The sequence below is a fragment of the Maniola jurtina genome, chromosome 11, assembly GCF_905333055.1.
Source record: "Maniola jurtina chromosome 11, ilManJurt1.1, whole genome shotgun sequence".
Classification (NCBI taxonomy): Eukaryota; Metazoa; Arthropoda; class Insecta; order Lepidoptera; family Nymphalidae; genus Maniola; species Maniola jurtina.
The window spans coordinates 4180204-4199698 of NC_060039.1; positions in this window are offsets into that span (position 1 = coordinate 4180204).

The following is a 19495-nucleotide window of genomic DNA, read 5'->3' on the forward strand; positions in this document are numbered from 1 at the left end:
GTAACCTGTCCCCTCTCCACATGCATGACCGCACACTTGTCCAGCCCAAGCTCCATCTTGATAGAGTTGCTGAACTCAGTGGTGATGCTCAGCAGCTCCTTCAGGCGGGTGGCATTGGGTGCCAGCAGTTTGAGGTCATCCATGTACAGAAGGTGAGGTACTTTTGTCCCTCCTCTCCGGAACTGAAAGCCTGTGCCCGAGCCCTCCAGCAGGGTGCTAAGTGGGTTCAGAGACAGGCAAAACCATAGCGGGCTCAGACAATCACCCTGGAAGATACCCCGTCCTATCCTTATCCGGTCATCGGCAGCCGCCAACCGCTCACCATGGAGACACAGGATCGTGCTCCATTGCCCCATGCATGTCTCAAGGAAGTCTCGAACTGCACTGTCAACTTTGTACAGCTCAAGGACCCTCAAGAGCCATGAATGGGGCACCGAGTCGAATGCCTTTTTGTAGTCGATCCAGGCGGCGGAGAAATTCCGACGGTTGCGTTTGACCAGTTGGCCCGCAACGGAGTCGATGAGAAGGAGCTCCTTAGTACCACGACCACCGCCCCGACATCCGTTCTGAGCCCCAGACATGATGTTATTCTCGTCTATGTGACGGGAGATCTTGAGGCTCAGAACGGATGTCAGTGTCTTATAGATGGTAGTAAGACACGTAATGGGACGATACTTAGCCGGGTTGGTGGCATTGGTGGACTTTGGAGCTAGGTGAGTGATCCCGGTAGTGAAAAGGCTCGGGAGTGCCCTCTGCTCGAGAGCCTCTTGGAATTGTCGAGCCAAGGTCGCATGGCAAACCGAAAAACCTTTTAGCCAGTAGTGATGCAGTCCGTCGGGTCCCGGGCTTTTCCAGTACGGAGCCCGCCTTACTGCACCAGCTACATCCTCCGCAGAGATGGCGACCGGGTTCATCGGCTCTATTCTGGCACATGCTTCCTCTACCGCCGCAATCCAAGGGCCCTCTTCATGCTCCACCTCTCTCGACCACACCCCCCGCCAGAAAGCGACTAGGTCGGCCGGGTCCGGTCGCTGAGAGGTAGAGCAGACTGCTGGGCACTCCAGTCTTTTGTAGAACCTTTTCTGATCACTCGAGAAGAGACGATTTTGCTGAAATCGCTCGACTCTTACCGAGTATCGTCGGATGCGGTTCCCCCATGCAGCGATTTTCTGCTTCAGGTCGTCGATGCGCTCTGTTAGCTTTTGCGCAATATCGGGCTGGTCCAACCTGACCCCACACCCGTTAAGCGCAACTCTAACAGAGCGCACAATCCTTGGCCTAGTGTTGCCTGACCTGAAGCTTTGCAGTCTGCCAATGAGGACTCTGGCAAGAGTGATACGGTGTTCTATTCTCTTCTTCCAGGCCGGTTCCGCGCTGCGTCTTGTGGCAGCAGCACGCCCCGGTCCCGGAGTCTTGGCACCGATGAATCGGTGCACGGCTAGCGCCGCACCGAAGATAATAGAATTATTATTATATATATACTGCATTGTTAGAAAATACGGCAATTTTACCACCACACCACAGGTCAAGATGACAATCGGGGTATGAGGCAAAGGGACGCCTCACACACCCTCACGTCACCCGCGCTATCCCGCACCAGGCTAGCACGGGGGCTTTGCGGGTGTGCGGGGCGTCTTCACCCCGATTGCCATCTCGACCTGTCGCGCACTATAGAACCTACTTATTGGGTAGATACTTATTTACACCATAACAAATGTTATGAATGGTGAAAAAAATATCGTGAGGAAATCTGCATGCCTAAGTATGCAGCCCAGGTCCAGGAGCGGGTGCGTCCTGCGGGACGGCAATTGTGTAGAACAAACTCTTAATACGAGTATAGATACGAGGTGTATACCTAGGTCCACCCTGTTTGTGCCTCTACCTACGCACAAAAAAGTCTATTGCAATATACTTACTGTTATAATATTAGGTAGGTAGGTATAATTTCACCAAAGGCTATGCCATGACTACCATACAACAAGGTCCAATGTCCAATACTATAGTTTACCTAGTGAAGGAAGTGAAATTGCAATCTCTAGAGTTTTTCCGGGACACAATTAGAGGTGTTCCCGGAGGTCCGAGCCGGGTCAGTAATAAAATTAAGAAGACGCCCCGAGCGCGGTCGTGGTAACTCGATGCCTTTGCTGAACGTAAAACAAATCCGTCCTCCGCTTTCGTCTACTATGGAGACTCCTTAGTCATGTAATTTATTTTAGGACTTGCAGGGTTCCGTACCCGAAGGGTGGCAACGGAACGTTAAATTCCTCAAATTATTATTAAACCTTCGCTGTCCGTCTGTCAACGGGCTGTATCTCGTGAACTTATTAGGTAAAGAGTTGGAGTTAGACCTACTTACTTACAATTTAGTGAAGTTTTTGTACCTATATACTCGTAGGTAGGTAAGCAGGTAACTATTATCTCTAATTGAAAAATTGTAGCTATTTGATTCACGCTTAGCTAACTTCAAATGCAACTTATAAAGCTAAACCATAGCAATAACCACATATAATTAGTACATTATAATATGAATACTTTCTAAGTGGGTATAGGTACAAGACTGAAAGTGTACTTTTTTATAGTGAATTTATGTACATATATATTAGGTAATTTTCGATTTTTTTTTAATCTAGAACAATTAGGCCTGAATTAGTTTTAATAAAAATTTAATTCTAAATAGAGAACTAATTTTGACGAGATTTAAATTCTCCTTTGATTAAAAAAAAATACGAATGTTGCTAATTAAGATCGAAATTGACCGTGAAATTTTTAATACTTTTAATATCATATTAAAACAAAAAGTTTACACCTGAGGAAGTCTCTACGGGCGGTCATGTGGTCACGTATGCGATGTCCATATTCTGAATAACACTTGAATGGCGCGCGTCCTAACGCACTCACATTCTTGTTTGTCCTCATACTGTATACCCACGTGACTCGAATGCTACTGTCCACCACCCGTATCATGTAAGACCTTTTTATACAAACTTACTGCTGCTCTTATATTTTCTACCTTATCTTTGGATAATATAAAAAATAGGTACCTAACTCAAGAAAATTCAAGTCAGTTTTAAAATCTATTCCAATTTTGAAGTCTGAAAATGGCGATATGAATGGGCACTGAATCATATATTGTAAGTATTCACTTAAGTAAAAGTAAAATATTTTTATGCTATGTCAGTGCACCACGGGCTAGGGTACAAACAATAATGTACCCCCACTTAATATGTACAAACACTTATTTAACAATTATGTATGTACACCATTTTAAACCAAGTTGTATGTAGGTAGGTAAGTAGTTAAGATTGAGTGGAAAAGCGAGATAAAAAAATATTTGTTAGACTCTGGCTGCCGCTCTATAATAGAGCTAAGCATAGTAGGTATCTCTAGCTTCTTATCAACTAGAAAAGCGTTTCATCTACTTAAACCTAATTGTAGTACTTAGGTATGTCAATCATTAGCTATAGATAATAGATAGGTACCAATTCTCTGAAAATCTATCAACAGGTATAGGTAGGTATAAGTATACCTAGACAAATGCTCAAACGATTGCTTTCTTTGGTATCACACTAATATTATAAAGGAGAAAGTTTCTATGTGTGTGTGTGTATGTTTGATACTCCTTCACGCAGAAACTACTAGACGGATTGGGCTGTGGAGATAGATTATACCCTGGGTTAGCACATAGGCTACTTTTTATCCCGGAAAATCAAAGAGTTCCCACGGGAATTTTAAAAAACCTACATCCACGCGAACGAAGTCGCGGGCATCAGCTAGTTTTCTAATAAAATCAAACTTCCACATAAATTCGAACTTCTAAGCATCTCAAGTGCATTATAAAATATCATGTGTATTTGAACAGCAACCTTTATCCGGAGTGCTTGCGTGGAAATATAGCAGTCCAGGAGTCGCGAAGTTGGCCCGCAGTTAGGGAAGATTTGTCGCGCGCCCGTCGACTAATGCTATACTCTTCTTGTAAGTAAAAATTATGATTATCGCCCGCCGAGCTGAGCCCTTGATCCCTAACTAGCGAGCGGCTCTAGACGCGGGACTTTCCTTTTCTTCTCAACTATAACTCTTTTTTATTGCCTTCCCGTTGCACCGCTGCCCGCTGGATTACCACTGGCCTAACTGATCGCTCCGTAAACTATCTGGGCTAGAATCGACTTCGAATTTTCTTTTCAGTTACTAACGTGAATTAATAGATACCTGGTTCGCCGTTTTCTTACAGAATTTTCTATCATATTTTATAATCTATACATATAAAAAGGATAAGCTGACTGATTATTATATTGCCATACTAACGTTTCAAACCTGGGTCTAGAAGGGTCTCCAGGAAGAAATAATTTTTATAAATTCCAACGAGATCTCCAAAATCTAAAGCCACGCTGACGAAGCAGCGGAAAAAAAGCTATTCATCTATCATCATCATCATTATCATCAGGATCATCCCATCGCCGGCTCACTACAGAGCATACGGGTCTCCTCTCATAGTGAAAAGGTTTTTGGCCATAGTCTGCCACGGTGGCCAAGTGCGGATTGGCAGACTTCACACATTTGAGAACACTAAGCAGGCATGTAGAGTTCCTCACGATGTTTTCCTTCACCGTTATCTAAATGTAGTTCTAACTAATCAATTGATTAGAGTCTCTCATTGATACCTGACGAATAAACTCGTCACCATTGATGATGCACGGTCAAATGATAAGTAGCTGCTAAAAGAAAATAAATAAGAAGTTAGTAGAGGTAGGTAAGGCCAGAGTTCAGTGGCTGAATGCAAAATCTAGTTTATATATTTGTGTGATAGCTATTTAATTGATTGCGATTGAGGAAAATGAGCTTTTAGTTCTTAGCTCTCAGGAGTCATACCTATTATACTTAATCACACTAATATTATAAAGGCGAAAGTTTGTATGTGTGTGTGTGTGTGTGTGTGTGTGTGTGTGTGTATGTTTGTTACTCCTTCACGCAAAAACCACTGGACGGATTTGGCTGAAATTCGGAATGGAGATAGATAATATCGTGGATTAGCACATAGGCTACTTTTTATCCCGGAAAATCAAAGAGTTCCCACGGGATTTCGAAAACCTAATTCCACGCGGACGAAGTCGCGGGCGTCAGCTAGTATTCAATAGCGCGTATCGTACCTGCATTATAGGAGTAGGTAAGTGCCCAACAATGGTGAATATTAATTTGAGGTACAAGTATACCTGTTTAGTACATTAGGTAGGTAGCCACTATTTAATTTCCAATCACTTTCCTTCGCATGTTTATGCTTTATATACCTACTTAGGTATCTACTAGTTGTTTATACCCCATTTTCATTTACTAAACAAACGAAACATCCATCCCGGAGTGCAATACAATACTTACATAAACGCGGAGGGTCGAGTCGGTCGATTAAGGAAGAGTGCACCGTTGCTCAGCAACGCCGCCATCTTGCCCACCCGCACCCCAACCCACCCAACCCCCCCACTGTAAACAACGCTGTATCGTTGCACTGAAATACTCGATATATTAAAAAGCTTCTTGAGTTTCTGAAAAATCTCTTTCCACTGAATGTTAAACAAAATATATCTACATAAAATACATTTGAATTTCAAGTATATTTCGGACAGGTATTTTCGATTAAATTATTTAAATAGATACAGCTAGTTCTTAAAAAAAATAGGCACACCTATACTAATCATTAATCTAATCAAATCAAATCTAAGTGGGCAATTTATGTTATCACATTTAGTCGAGCCTATTTCTAATAGTAATTTTAACCTAGGTACGAGTAGGTACTACTTACGAACTGTTGGATTTCAGTCCACTCCACAACCGTTGTCCATATAACCGTTGACCTTAGCCTTGAAAAAATTATGGTTTAAGGTTTACCTAAAATTTCTAGTTTAATAACTAAATAAGACAGATTAGATATGAATCGAAAATTAAAGTTAAAGCTAAGAGCTCTTTACGATGATCGTAACGTTTCAATTAAAAAGTCGCTACGGTTCTTGGTGAGCTGTTAAAAAAACTTAAAAACCCGAGCGAGCTGCAGTTAAATGAATGTTAAACGTTCAATTTCTCGGGATCGCTGCAAAGACAAATGGCGACTATTATTCAAGCCCGGAACCCTCTGCGCTTCGCTATTGCAGAATTAATACAGTCATTTTCATAATCCTGAAAAACTAAAATTACGAAGCAAAATGTATTGCTACGAGATCTTATTAAACATTTTGTTAACTAAGATGTATCGCTTAATAGTAGAACTTCATTCTAATATATCTGCATCAAATAAAATAATGCGTATTTCTTCTCTGCTTTTATATAGTATATTAAACTACTTGCGCTGCCAAACTTCACTTACCTAAGTAAGTGAATTTTTAAAAAATCGGTGAGAGAGTGGAAATTCTTAAAAGCTCGAAATAGTACGTACTTACGTCGTACATACCTACCTCTTTTTAACCGCCTTCCAAAAAAGGAGGAGGTTCTCAATTCGTCGGGATCTTTTTTTTTTTTTTTTTTTTTTTTATGTAATTATGTTCCCCGATTACTCAAAGACCCCTGGACCGATTTGGAATTTTTTTTTTTGTTTGAAAGGGTATACTGTGCAGGTGGTCCCATATTAATTTGGTGAAGATCTGATGAATATCTTCGGAGATGGAGAACAGAACTCCTCAATGGATAAGAGCAAACTGCTCGCGATCACTGTAATAGCTTAATAAACAGTAGGGTTTTAACTGGGCATAGCATATTATAGTACAGTGGGGCCACTAAAAATTGTGAAATAAAAAATTTTCAAAAGAAAAATAAAACTGACTTCAAAAACCAAAAACACTAAAAAGTAGAAAATAATTTTTGTTTAGCTACACATGTAATGTACCTAGGTATGAAGTCGGGCGAGCTTCACTCTTGGATTTCTAATTTTGTTTTAATATGCTCGCTCGACTTCATACCTAGGTACATTACATGTGTAGCTAAACAAAAATTATTTTCTACTTTTTAGTGTTTTTGGTTTTTGAAGTCGGTTTTATTTTTCTTTTGAAATTTTTTTTTCATTTTCGCCCAAAAGTCTAGATACCAATTCTCCTAAGAGAAAGAGGTTGTATCTAAATACAACTTGAGAAATGACGGACTTTCATACAAATTTCTAAAAAGCTTGAGACAGGTAGTGCTTAGTTTTTAATTAAAAGTACAAAATACCAATAGAAATAATTGAAAAATATAGGTTGAACTTCCGGAAGGTCGAATTTCCAAAAATATCCTTTCTTAGTGAGCGTCTAAGGCATAAAAGGAACCTACTGTCAAAATTTCAATTTTCTGATCCCGGTGGTTTAGGCTGTGCGGGCTGTGCGTTGATAGACTGCTAACATTTCAACACACAGCTAAAATCGCTGGGTCTAGAAAACTTGAGGTTTTGCATGTAGTTTTCTTTGTTGAGATCTGAAAATAATGGAATGGGATTCCCCTACGAAAGAAGTTTAAGAAATTCTATCCGAGTGAAGCCAAAGGCAGGTCGGATGGTTGAGTTTACCTATTTTGCTGTGTATGGCTGAAAATGCGCTGTATAAAAATCACAAGAATTTTAACGTGCTATGTTGAAATTTATCATAATTCTATCTTGAATATTTCATGTAGATAATCGTACGTACTCGTAATGATGTAGATTGTAGACATCAACCTGAGGCGGTATATCAACATCCTTCACTCCGCATGGTAATACTCACAGAATTCAGAATAGGTATAGAAGTGGTAAGTAATGATGGCCTAGTGGTTAAGACGCTAACCGGGGGTCCAGAGTTCAATCCCGGACTTCTAATTTTTTGGAGTTATGATATATATATTTTATATCATGATAATAGAAGTGGCAAAAGAACGTGATTTTGTCGTAGATGTCTAGTAAAACATTAATGCGTTTTATTTTATAAACGACATAAGCCTATCTGTACCTTTATTTTGTTACAGTTAAGTTCAGAACAGTTTATTTCAATGAGTTGCTAGAATCGATGAAAGACTGAAAGATGAAATCAATTCTATTATTTTTCAAAACGATATGATAATCATACTACACTTTTTGAAAATCAAACAGATAAATTAATAGGTGACAAGAGGTAGGAGCAGATAGCATTTCTATTTCGTTATTTAGAATTCTGTGGTAATTCCCATTAAGTTTATATTATTAAAGCAGAAGGCAATCTGTACAGCGTTTTAATGTATTATGTAGAATTATAAAGGCGTCGAGGCGCGCTTACTTCTTATGATTTATTCATGAGGAAGAACGACGTTAAATTTGAACATGCCTACTTGTACAGGGGCATTTCGGTATAAAATGTCAAGCGATTTAAGCGCCTAATTTGTTTTTCATAAAGATTTATCGGCAACTACTTAAAATACTAATTTTATTTAACGACGTTAGTAAACACTTTTCAATTTCAAGCCTGTTATGGTAAAACCCGATATTTTATTCATTAGAAACTGATTCTCAGGAAAAGAGTTGTAAAATGGTAGGTAAATTATTTCAATACTTAATTAGTTAATGAATATTTTCGAAACACTATTTGCCATTTAATTTATACCAAATATAATATTTTCATGCAGATTTTTTATACGATGTCAAATTAGACCGCGATCTATCAGATCATCAGATGGAAAGAAGGAATGCAGTCAGAGATAGTACATAGGGGCAGAGTGTAGCGGCATGTAGTTCGGGCTTACCTGTAACGATGACAGTTTATTAAACCCATACTACCATACCATACCATATCATAATGGTTCCTACCCGGCATCATCCCATTAAGCATGTATTCTAAGCTGGATCATTAAATTGCTTGGCGGTGGCTTGAATTAGTTATCGATAGGGTGGCATCTAGCCACGGCCGAAGCCTTCCTTCAGGCCACGACTAAATTATTTAAAATTTATAAATTATAAATTCTCAAATTGACCAAGAATCCCACAATGCAAATCGGTGAGCGGTCTTTCCAACAAAGCTCCTTGCACAATAGGTTGGAATTATAATATTATTAGGTATACCTAACTACAAAGTAAGGTTAGTAGTCTTTATACTGTGGCATAACTCCACAGTTCTATGCAATATTCAAACAAATGCAAGTACTATACGAGTACTATACTATATACTACACTACGAAGCAAGTGCAATATTCATGAGAAGTGCACTGACAGTCAGCTCCGAGTTCGTAGCAACCACCCGGGCGAATTTATACACAACAAACAAATATTTCCCAAAGAAAACTTCTTTGAAGTCGGGAACAAAGCCAATCCACCGCGGTTATCCGTGATATTTTCGGAGTCGTACCTTATTCGCAAACATCGAATACGTATACAATACAGTGCGAAACGAAATTCGAAGGATAGATAATTTCGTAGCGAAAGAAATAAGGCGAAGGGAAAAAAATATAAATTGAATAGTCGAATACACGCATCCCGGCATTACCATAAAGGCAACAGGGATCAACTGGGATTCCACTACGAACTTTTTTATTTTCCTTCCACCTCTAAATCTCCAACCAAATCTTCGCGAATCTGCAAATGTTGATTTGATGATGTCGTGCCGCTTTCGGCTCTACGCGTAGACGCTCTTTGCGTAGACGCTCTACGCTCGTAGGCTCAAAGCACACACGATTACAACCCTGCGGAAATTCGCGCTACCAATTTGTCACTTTTGTTTTTACCATAGGCAATCATCATAATTTTAATCATCATGATCAACCCATCACCGGCCCACTATAACTGAGCACAGGGCTCCTCTAAGAATGAGAAAGCATACGCTTGATACAACCACATCACACTAATATTATAAAGGAGAAAGTTTGTATGTGTGTGTGTGTGTGTGTATGTTTGTTACCCCTTCACGCAAAAACTACTGGACGGATTGGGCTGAAATTTAGAATAGAGATAGATTATACTCTGGATTAGCACATAGGCTACTTTTTATCCCAGAAAATCAAAGAGTTCCCACGGGAATTTTTAAAAACCTACATCCACGCGAACGAAGTCGTGGGTATCAGCTAGTGATTGATAAAGTCTATCAATCTGCACTTGGCCAGCGCCGTAGACTATGCCCAAACCCTTCTCATTCTACTCATAAGAGGAGACCCGTGCTCAGTAGTGAGCCGGTGATGGGGTGATGATCCCCTTTGAGCATTTTAAATATAAATCACTGCGATTGGCATTCTAAGGTCGGAGGTAACCGCATCGCTGAGTTGTTACCGATTGTAACGATAAAACTCGCAGCTTTTAAGTTCTGAAATGCAATTCGTCTGCAATTTGCAGATCTATGTAAAAGTATCGAATGTGGTTTAACCCTAAACCGCGCGTTACACCTTTTAGTGATATTAATTATTCAAATCCAAGCCAATGTATTATTTATTGATTCAATTACATTCGGTATAATATAATATGCGAAATATAATTATTGACTATTAATACAATGATATAAATTAATTAGGAAATTTGGAATTGATTGACTTGGTACGTATCCATTAATTAATTATTATATTCGTTACAATTATTTCATTAAATCATTTATTCAAAAAAGCAATAGTTTAATTCTGCGCAGTAATCTCTCAAACATTGCTGACCTCTGAGGGTGGTGTGGCCGTGCTCAAGATACACTACCACCACGGTAGTGGAAGACCTTGGGTTCGATTCCCCAGAGGAAAGAGTAGGTAGGTGTTTATAGGATTCCGTACCCGCAGGGTGCCAACGGGACAATATTACTAACCCTCCGCTTTCCGTCCGTCCATTTCTCTGTCCGTCTGCCCGTCCGTCAGTCGGTCCGTCCGTCCGTATGCCCATTCGTCAACAGGCTGTTTCTAATGAATTTTGATAGGTAGAGAGTTGAATTTTTCAGTGTATATTTCTATTGCCGCTATAAAAATTATAAAAATTTCAAAATGGCAGCCATGAAAATTAAGAAAAAATTAAAAGTACACTATGTACTTTTAACATATACCTACCACTTGTGTTAGGTACCTATATGTTGTACATAATTCGGAAGCTTTCGTGTGCGAGTCCAACTCGTATTTGACTGGTTTTTTACATTGTTTCTAGTCGAACCTGGCGAGAAGCTTCGGCCCTGGTTGGTTACTACCCTACCTGCTAAGATATACCTAATTACCAAAAACCAAGACATAATTAGCAATGCATAGATATAATTACCAATTTAGGGTTGCTATGGTGCGATGCCACGTAGCAAAAAGAAAAGTTTGGGGCTAAAAATGTAATTAAATGACCGCAGGTACGGTTGGCCTCAGAATTCGAGTAACAATTCTGCGAAATTATTGCATTACAAACCTGTCGCACTTGCGACCTTTTTCTATAACCACGCCACACACACCTAACGCATGTGCATAACTGTGATACACGAATATGATTATTAAGGTGCTAAACGACTTAAGTACGGCATTTGACTTCCTTTGACTACCTTTTTCAAGTTTCAGATTACATTACTATCATTTTAGACTGTTGAAGTCAGCATCGCATAGCAATATATAAATAGGTTTCTAAGAAACTTGAAATAATTTCTTTGAAAACGTTTGGTGAACTAACGGGAGAGCAAAAGGTTTCGGGTGCGAGGATTACGACTCATCCATTGCGGTCATTAAGACACATTAGGTTCCCCCGCTCGCCCCCCACTAAGCTGCACCAATCCGCTTTTTAATTCAACTTTCCTTCTCCCAATTTGCATGATTACTTTCGTTTTTATTATGCCCTGGTGATGGGTGTGCGCTTCTAGAGTATTGATACCTACTTACTTTGTTAAGTGTATTCGAGTGTTATGTCTTCTAAAATAGTAAAAGCCCCCGACTTTTTTGCTTGGAATTACTTACTTTAATACATTAGTATTGGCAGTAGGCATAGCTAAAGTTATTTCCTTATACAAAGTGTAGTGGAAATGACATATTGAAATGAAAGTATGACTAGATATATGATTAATTTTATTTAAATTTAAATTTGGCAACAGAACTCTTTATTAAATTATGCCGTGATTAATTGAATGCATGTTTTCAAGTTAATAAACGTAGCACAATCTAAGGAGTTTTCGGATCGGGACCTTTGCCAGTCCTGCTATACCATGACTAGATGCGTTCGGAACCTTTGCCAGTACAATGACTAGATGCGTAAAAAATTGGGTATATTATAATGTAGATAACGGGTAGGTTAATACATACCATTATTATATTTGGATGATTTTAACTTGTAGATATGCAACTAGATCGAACTATCGACAAGTAAAAATTATCAAATTAATCGTGGTAAGTATAGCTACATTATAATATGTGGTTAAACCACGAAATAATTCTAAAATCATAAAGGGCTTGGCTTTTTAAAACTAATAATAATTTAGTTGTATTCCATCAATCTTATATTCATAACAAGTGTAAATTAAAAATCTATAACACCCCCGACAAGTGAAGTAACTAGAAAAGAGCTGATAACTTTCAAACGGCTGAACCGATTTTCTTGGATTATAGCTAAGAACGCTCTCGATCAAGCCACATTTCAAACAAAAAAAAAACTAAATTAAAATCGGTTCATTAGTTTAGGAGCTACGATGCCACAGACAGATACACACGTCAAACTTATAACACCCCTCATTTTGGGTCGGGGGTTAAAAAAAGCTTCATTTTACCGTCAAATGGAAAGCGCGTCGCAATTCAAACAAGTTTATTGTCCTGTCATACGAACGCGACAGATCGTGATGAAATTAAATTGGGAGCATCGCTCCGTTATGTGGAAAATAATAAGTGGTATATTCACGCGCCGGTGGCAGGGGTCTGGCTAATAGAAACCCAGCCAATGATAATCTGTTTTCTACACCATTAATCCCGGAGTAAGTCTGAGCACAATCTGCGGCGTCTTCGGAGAGCGCGTCGAGTTTTATGGTCTCGTTAAGGTTGGCAATTTGTGGAGTCGGGCCGTAAGAAGCTCTCCGTCGATCCGGATCCTAATTCCGGCCGTGGACTTGCTTAATCTTACTATATAGGGCTCACGGTAATTGTTTCAAAATTGTGGCGATGTAGTAGGTACTTACATACCTACCTATATTGAAATACAGCGCGTTCCGTCATTAACCTACTTTTAACTTTTATCCAGTGTGTGAGTTTTAGATGGCAATAAAACTAACAACATAATAGGTATAAATACCTAACAAAAATAAAACTTAGGTAAGGATTCCAGCACAGTGCAGTTCATATCCAATATCCATCTATGTTATTCCATACTTGATTTCAAAATAGGTAGGTACAACAACAACCCAACGTAAGTACCTATAGATACCTATCTATAGGTAGACTGTATCTATCCGTAAGGTCACAGATTCCAGCCTCATCCGTCTGTAGTAATTCCAGCCGTGTGAAGGCGTGAACCTAGTACTTCTGAGTGTTGAAGATGGGTCGCACTAATCTTTAAAAGGCTTGTTAAACACCTTTAATCAGCGACATACAGCAAGGGTCATATTGTTGCACCCTGTAGTAGATTTAAACGGTTAATTCCAAATGCATCTCACGAATTTTTTTTTTTACAGAATGTTAAAACGAATTTAAAAAACAGCACGCAGTAGCAGGTAGGTAGGTACGTGTGGTTTAAATGAATACAAATTACATTTGCAAATGTGCTTAATCCCCGAATTAGTTGTCCCCCTGTATCGCCCCCCTATCGCGCGCTGTTTGCGTTACCCACTCTATTCCTACCAGTAGGCAGCTACGCTGTTAGCAAGAACAAAAACTTTGAGGTGCACAATACATTACTACTTTCGGGATAGGTAACTCTTAGGGAACTCACTTTAACATTTATTTATTTATAGAGGATTCCCGCTTTAGTTTTTAAAGATCCCGTGGGAACGGTTTGAGTTTCCGGGATAAAATGCCTATGTCAATTACAGGGACGCAAGCTACCTCTGTACCAAATTTCATACAAATCGGTTAAGCGGATGGGTTTTTAGGAATCCCTTGGGAACTCTTTGATTTCCCGGGATAAAAAACAGCCTATGTCCGTCCCCGGGATACAAGCTAACCCTGTACCAAATTTGGTCAGAATCAGTTAAGCTGCTGGGCCGTGAAAAGGTAGCAGACAGACAGACAGATAGACAGACAGACAGACACACTTTCGCATTTATAATATTGGTATGGATATGGATAGATAATGGATATCTAAAAGTTAAACACGCGCCTAATGCAACCTATTATTTACAAACTTCCCTGATTAATTAGACTTATTAGTTCTAGACTCATTTAATAGAAAGCCCTGCACTTTTAAAACAGGTAATACTGTACCTATTCAAGACGCACGGCCTGTGTGTCTAAGCCAAGTTCTCATAATTATTTGCAGCTTACGTTACTGTACAGCGCACTAAAAGGCCAATGAAGATATAAAAGCTGGTGAATTAATGAAGGAGAAAGGAACATTATAGCTAGGGTTTTGGGAGCTATGAGTAGGAAAGAAGGAGATTATGACCGGCGTCAAAGACTAGGCAGATTCAAGGCCAAGCCACAACTAAAGCTTCGATATCGATGACTTATTTACCATAAAATTAGATTTAATTTAATTTCTTATTTGATAAATATTCACAGCAATCAATCGTGTGCAGAAATATAATTTTATTGATATGAATGAAATGTCCTTGGCGGGTCGCAGAAATCCTTTGATTCTAATCACTGTGGATTAACAATCTGTGTAAAACTGGGTAAGTACCTGACAAAATTATATTAAGTAGTTGGATAAATATGATTGATGACATAGATACACCTAATAAGATTCCGTCGTCCGGCGGTTTGGCAGACTTCGAGCACCTTTTCAGAACATTAGGTATGTAAGTAGGTACCTATTGAGAACGCTCAGGCGTGTTGGTTTCCTCACGATGTTTTCTTTTACAGTTAAAGTAAGTGATTTATTTATTTATTTAAACGCACATAACTTCGAAAAGTTACAGATACCTACGTACCCAGGATCGAACCCCCGATTGCTCGAATAGAAGGCAGACGAGTAATTCACTTGACTAAGAGAGTCGGCCAATCAGAGGTCACAACTAGCGTCACACTGTCTGTCAAACTATGGCAGTAGGCCTACCGAGTAATGAAAACAAATAAGATAACTCAAAATTTAAAAAACTTTGACGAAAAAATTTTTTTTGACGATTTAAAAGCACTTGTAAAAGTTTATTTGAATAAAAATCTATTAAATTCTATTCTAAAAAACCCCCGACAAAAAACCTCTATAAGAAAACTAGAAAAGAGCTGATAACTTTCAAACGGCTGAACCGATTTTCTTCGATTATAGCTCTCGATCAAGCCCCCTTTCAAACAAAAAAAAAATCGGTTCATTCGTTTAAGAGCTACGATGCCACAGACAGATACACAGATACACACGTCAAACTTATAACACCCCTCTTTTTGGGTCGGGGGTTAATTTTATTTTTAGTCAGTCTCGGAGTATGGAGGAAGTGACAGAGAGAACCCCTGTTAACAACTAGACTATCACCGCTCTTCTTTTTCGCAGTTTTAATAATAATATGGTAGCAAGATCATAAAAATAGCGTATTCACAGTAGGTACGGTATAGAGTAGGAAGTAGAGTAGGTAGATAGGTATAATAACCCGAATTGGGCATCTTTACGCCTCATCTAGCGCTCGTTATGCCTCGATCGTAAATCTTCATTCCCGCCTCCCCCTTCACCCCCTCGTAGGGGTCCCGTTCCCGCCACTTGAATGCTTTGATATCATACGTTATAATTTCCTTACCTCACTTATAAAAGAGCAAGACTGATTAACTGGATAGTGCTTAGTGTTTAGGTCTTCGAGTTAAAAATATAAAAAATTGTAAAACAAGTAATTATTTAATTTTTTTATGGGTACATATCCATGGTACATATCAGTAGAGTCTCTAAATATTATTAAAAACATAAAAACGTGCGAAAAACTTCTTGTACTTTGAGGAAGGCTGTTTTTCAACAAATGTTATTTTTTGTGAAATCTAGATTAGTGGTGCATTTAATTGCTGCGCAAAAGACAATTATTTTTCTTCAGCATTTTATTTTTAACCCCCGACCCAAAAAGAGGGGAGTTATAAGTTTGACGTGTGTATCTGTGTATCTGTGTGTCTGTGTATCTGTGTTTCTGTGTATCTGTGTATCTGTGTATCTGTGTATCTGTTTGTGGCATCGTAGCGCCTAAACGAATGAACCGATTTTAATTTACTTTTTTTTTGTTTGAAAGGTGGCTTGATCGAGAGTGTTCTTAGCTATAATCCAAAAAAATTGGTTCAGCCGTTTAAGAGTTATCAGCTCTTTTCTAGTTTTCTTGTAGAAAAGAAGGTTAGATAACCGTTAGGTTCATAATGTTATGTCAATTGACAAATGTCAAGCTGTCAAGATGGACGTTGCCTAAATACATAATTATTTATTTGAAAATGATGTTTTGGAAAACTTAAATACTTTGTCGGGGGTGTTATAAATTTTTAATTTACGCTTGTTCTTAAAGTTCTCTATAAGTAGGCTACCTGCACTTAAAATGTTATTTCTGTGAATTTATATAAAACACCTATTTTTCGTTAGATTGCAATTACGATAAAAATTCAGCTAACATAAAAATACGTAAAAGATGCATTTAAGCTGATCGCTTACTACTAGACATCTCGCAAGCAAAAGCCACTATTATTGCTGAGTGCATTCTTTAATTCTAAAAAAAACAGTTAATTTGAGTTTCGTCACGGCAGTAGAATCGTCGACTCGTTCTGCTGCCAACATTTTGAGTCTTTGACGAGAAAAAACAAAAAGGGCCAGACAAAAGCTCCATGAATTCGATTCGGCCAGTAAGTCTGTTTTTTTCGAAAACTCCACGTTATTATCTTTATGAGCTCAAAAAACCTAAGCAAAAAAAATTGCTATAGAGTGTACATTAACACTAGTCAACCTTTAATAACTCGTCACTTGCATTGTCAAGGCTAAAAATGCGTTAGTAACTTTTGCGGATATTGACCCTCTTGCAGTTTTAACAGCGGTATGCGATCAGCTTTACAATTCTGCTACGTATAAAATAACCTTATATCTGCGTGAGTAGTGGCAATAAATCCAAGCAGAGACGTATTTATTTACTTGCCTTTGTTTTGTGCCTCCGTAAGGCTGTGTTTAGAATTTAGATCCGAGACGAATTTTGGTAATTTATTTAAGAGAGGAAATAAGACAATCTAAATTGTGTTGTATGGTATGGGTGGGTGTTACATAAAAATGTAATAAAATTGGCAGCAAGGTCATTGTCGTTTAAGCCTTTGTACGCCCTATAAAATTGTTAAAATACCGCAAATACCGTTTGCCAGTTCATAATCGATATGCATTATTATGAAAAGCTGTGGGGCTCTTTTATGTAGGTATAATTTGTAAAATTTCCGATACCGATTATTATCTAAGATGATCGGAAGCGGTCATCTAAATAAAAAGAGAAGTCCTAATTTTCTGACTGACTCATCAATGACTACTATGAGCCCGGAAGCGTCTTAGTCATAGTCCGCTACGGTGGCCAAGTGAATTACGAAAGTAACCCATAAATATTATAGGAATAACTATTCTGTTTTGACTTGTTCCACCATACTTGCTTAACAGCTACTAAAATAATCACATTGCAATTTGGGCACATATGTACATTTAAACTTAGATATCCCTACATGCGGTATACGAGTAGGTATACAGGCGACGGCCTGAGTGCGATATTATTTTGTAGTCAGGCTTCAGGCACGGAACACAATTAACTTGTAAGATTGTCTGCGGAGGCTGCACTCGTACCCTCGCCCGATCCATCTACCCTCCCTCCGAAACAAAACATCAATAAACTCCGCCACCCAAACCAAAACAAACCTTACTGTCAGCTTCATAGAGTTGCATATCAATTGCAGTCGTGTAAGTTTTATATGGCGCATTTATTTCGTGTAGGTATACCAGTCCAGTTACCCTTGATTGGTTGTCGTTCCTCTAATCCCGATTTGATCCTTTCCACCCAAACCTAGCCCTCGTTGCTCAGTTAACTATTGACATGCGTTCCTAGTTCCTACCTGTTTGTGTGTTTTTGTTGGGATGCTTCTTTATTTATTGTTATCTGTGGCTAATGAATCTAATTCTACGCTCATACGAGTACGTGCAGCACATCTTGTCGATATTCCTTTAAGTTCCACAAGTCATACACATATACATCATTTACACCCTTGATAATGAAATTTTCGAAAACTGCTAGGATGGTCAGAAAGTAGGCATTATAATCGATCAAAAAATTATAACAACAAAATTAAACTTTAAGTATTTAATTCTACTCTTAATTTAGTTACTCCTAGTTAATTAAACTTTGAAAAAAAAAATAAGGGCCTCCTGCGTTTTTGGAAGCTGGTTAAAAAAAGAATCGTAATTTTTGTTCTATTTACTTACTTTTGCATTTACGAGTATATTGTTATGATTTCTTTATTAGAACAAAATGAAATTGGAATTTTAGGGACTGACGGATGTTGAGATCCCGAGGTGTACGGGTAGGTAGGTATAGACCGTACTGTGTATGCTTATAATGTCGCAAGGAGTTTGAGCTGGACACAAGCTGCACAAAATTGTGCATTGAAGATAAATCACCTAAAATATAACTATAGATCCAGCTGATAGATAGTCCAGCTGTAGATGATTATTGGATGACAATTTAAACGTCGAATGAGATCAAAATATCTTAACGGCCCCTAAAACTTTTTGATTTCTTGAAAGTTTCCGTAGAGGGAACAGTCTTTATCTCGGTAAGTAAATATATCATTTCACACCTGATATAGTGTTACTGTGGAAGTCGATAAAATACTTTTTATATTCACTAGGTATAGGCACACGCTTGACCACAATCACACCTGGTGGGAATTGATTAATTGATGATGTGACCGAAAATGGTACGCTTTTGTTTAGAAGATAACTACTTATTCACTCTGGTTTTAAAGATCCTACCAGACTTATAACTGGTAAGAAGTATTATAGGTATAGATCGTGAAAGAGTAACTAAACCCTAACCATGCGTATGAGGAATAATAACGCAAAGCGTTACTTACGTGCGTGTTGATTGAGTTTATGTGTTTAGAATAGATACGATACTAGGTAGGTACGATAGATAAAGGAATTAAATCCACGTCCCACATCATTGATGAAATATCATTACGATCAGTTCTCTGACGTTTTATTTAACTAGAAATACATTGTAATATTTGTGATTATAAGTTGTAACTAACCTAAACTACAACGTCATACTAGCGTACATTACCAAACTTACCTACACGGTGTGTTGGCTGAGGACAAACAGTGACGGATTAACCCTTAATCAAATTAAGCAATTGCCTAGGGCATCACGTCTGAGGGGGCACCAGAAGAAGCACAAAAAAATCTGTCCTTAGGGCATTCACGTCTCACTCTCACGTCACCAAAAACCACACCAAAAAACTTTTTTTGGTGTGGTTTTTGGTGACGTGAGAGTAGAAACTTTTCTAGGAC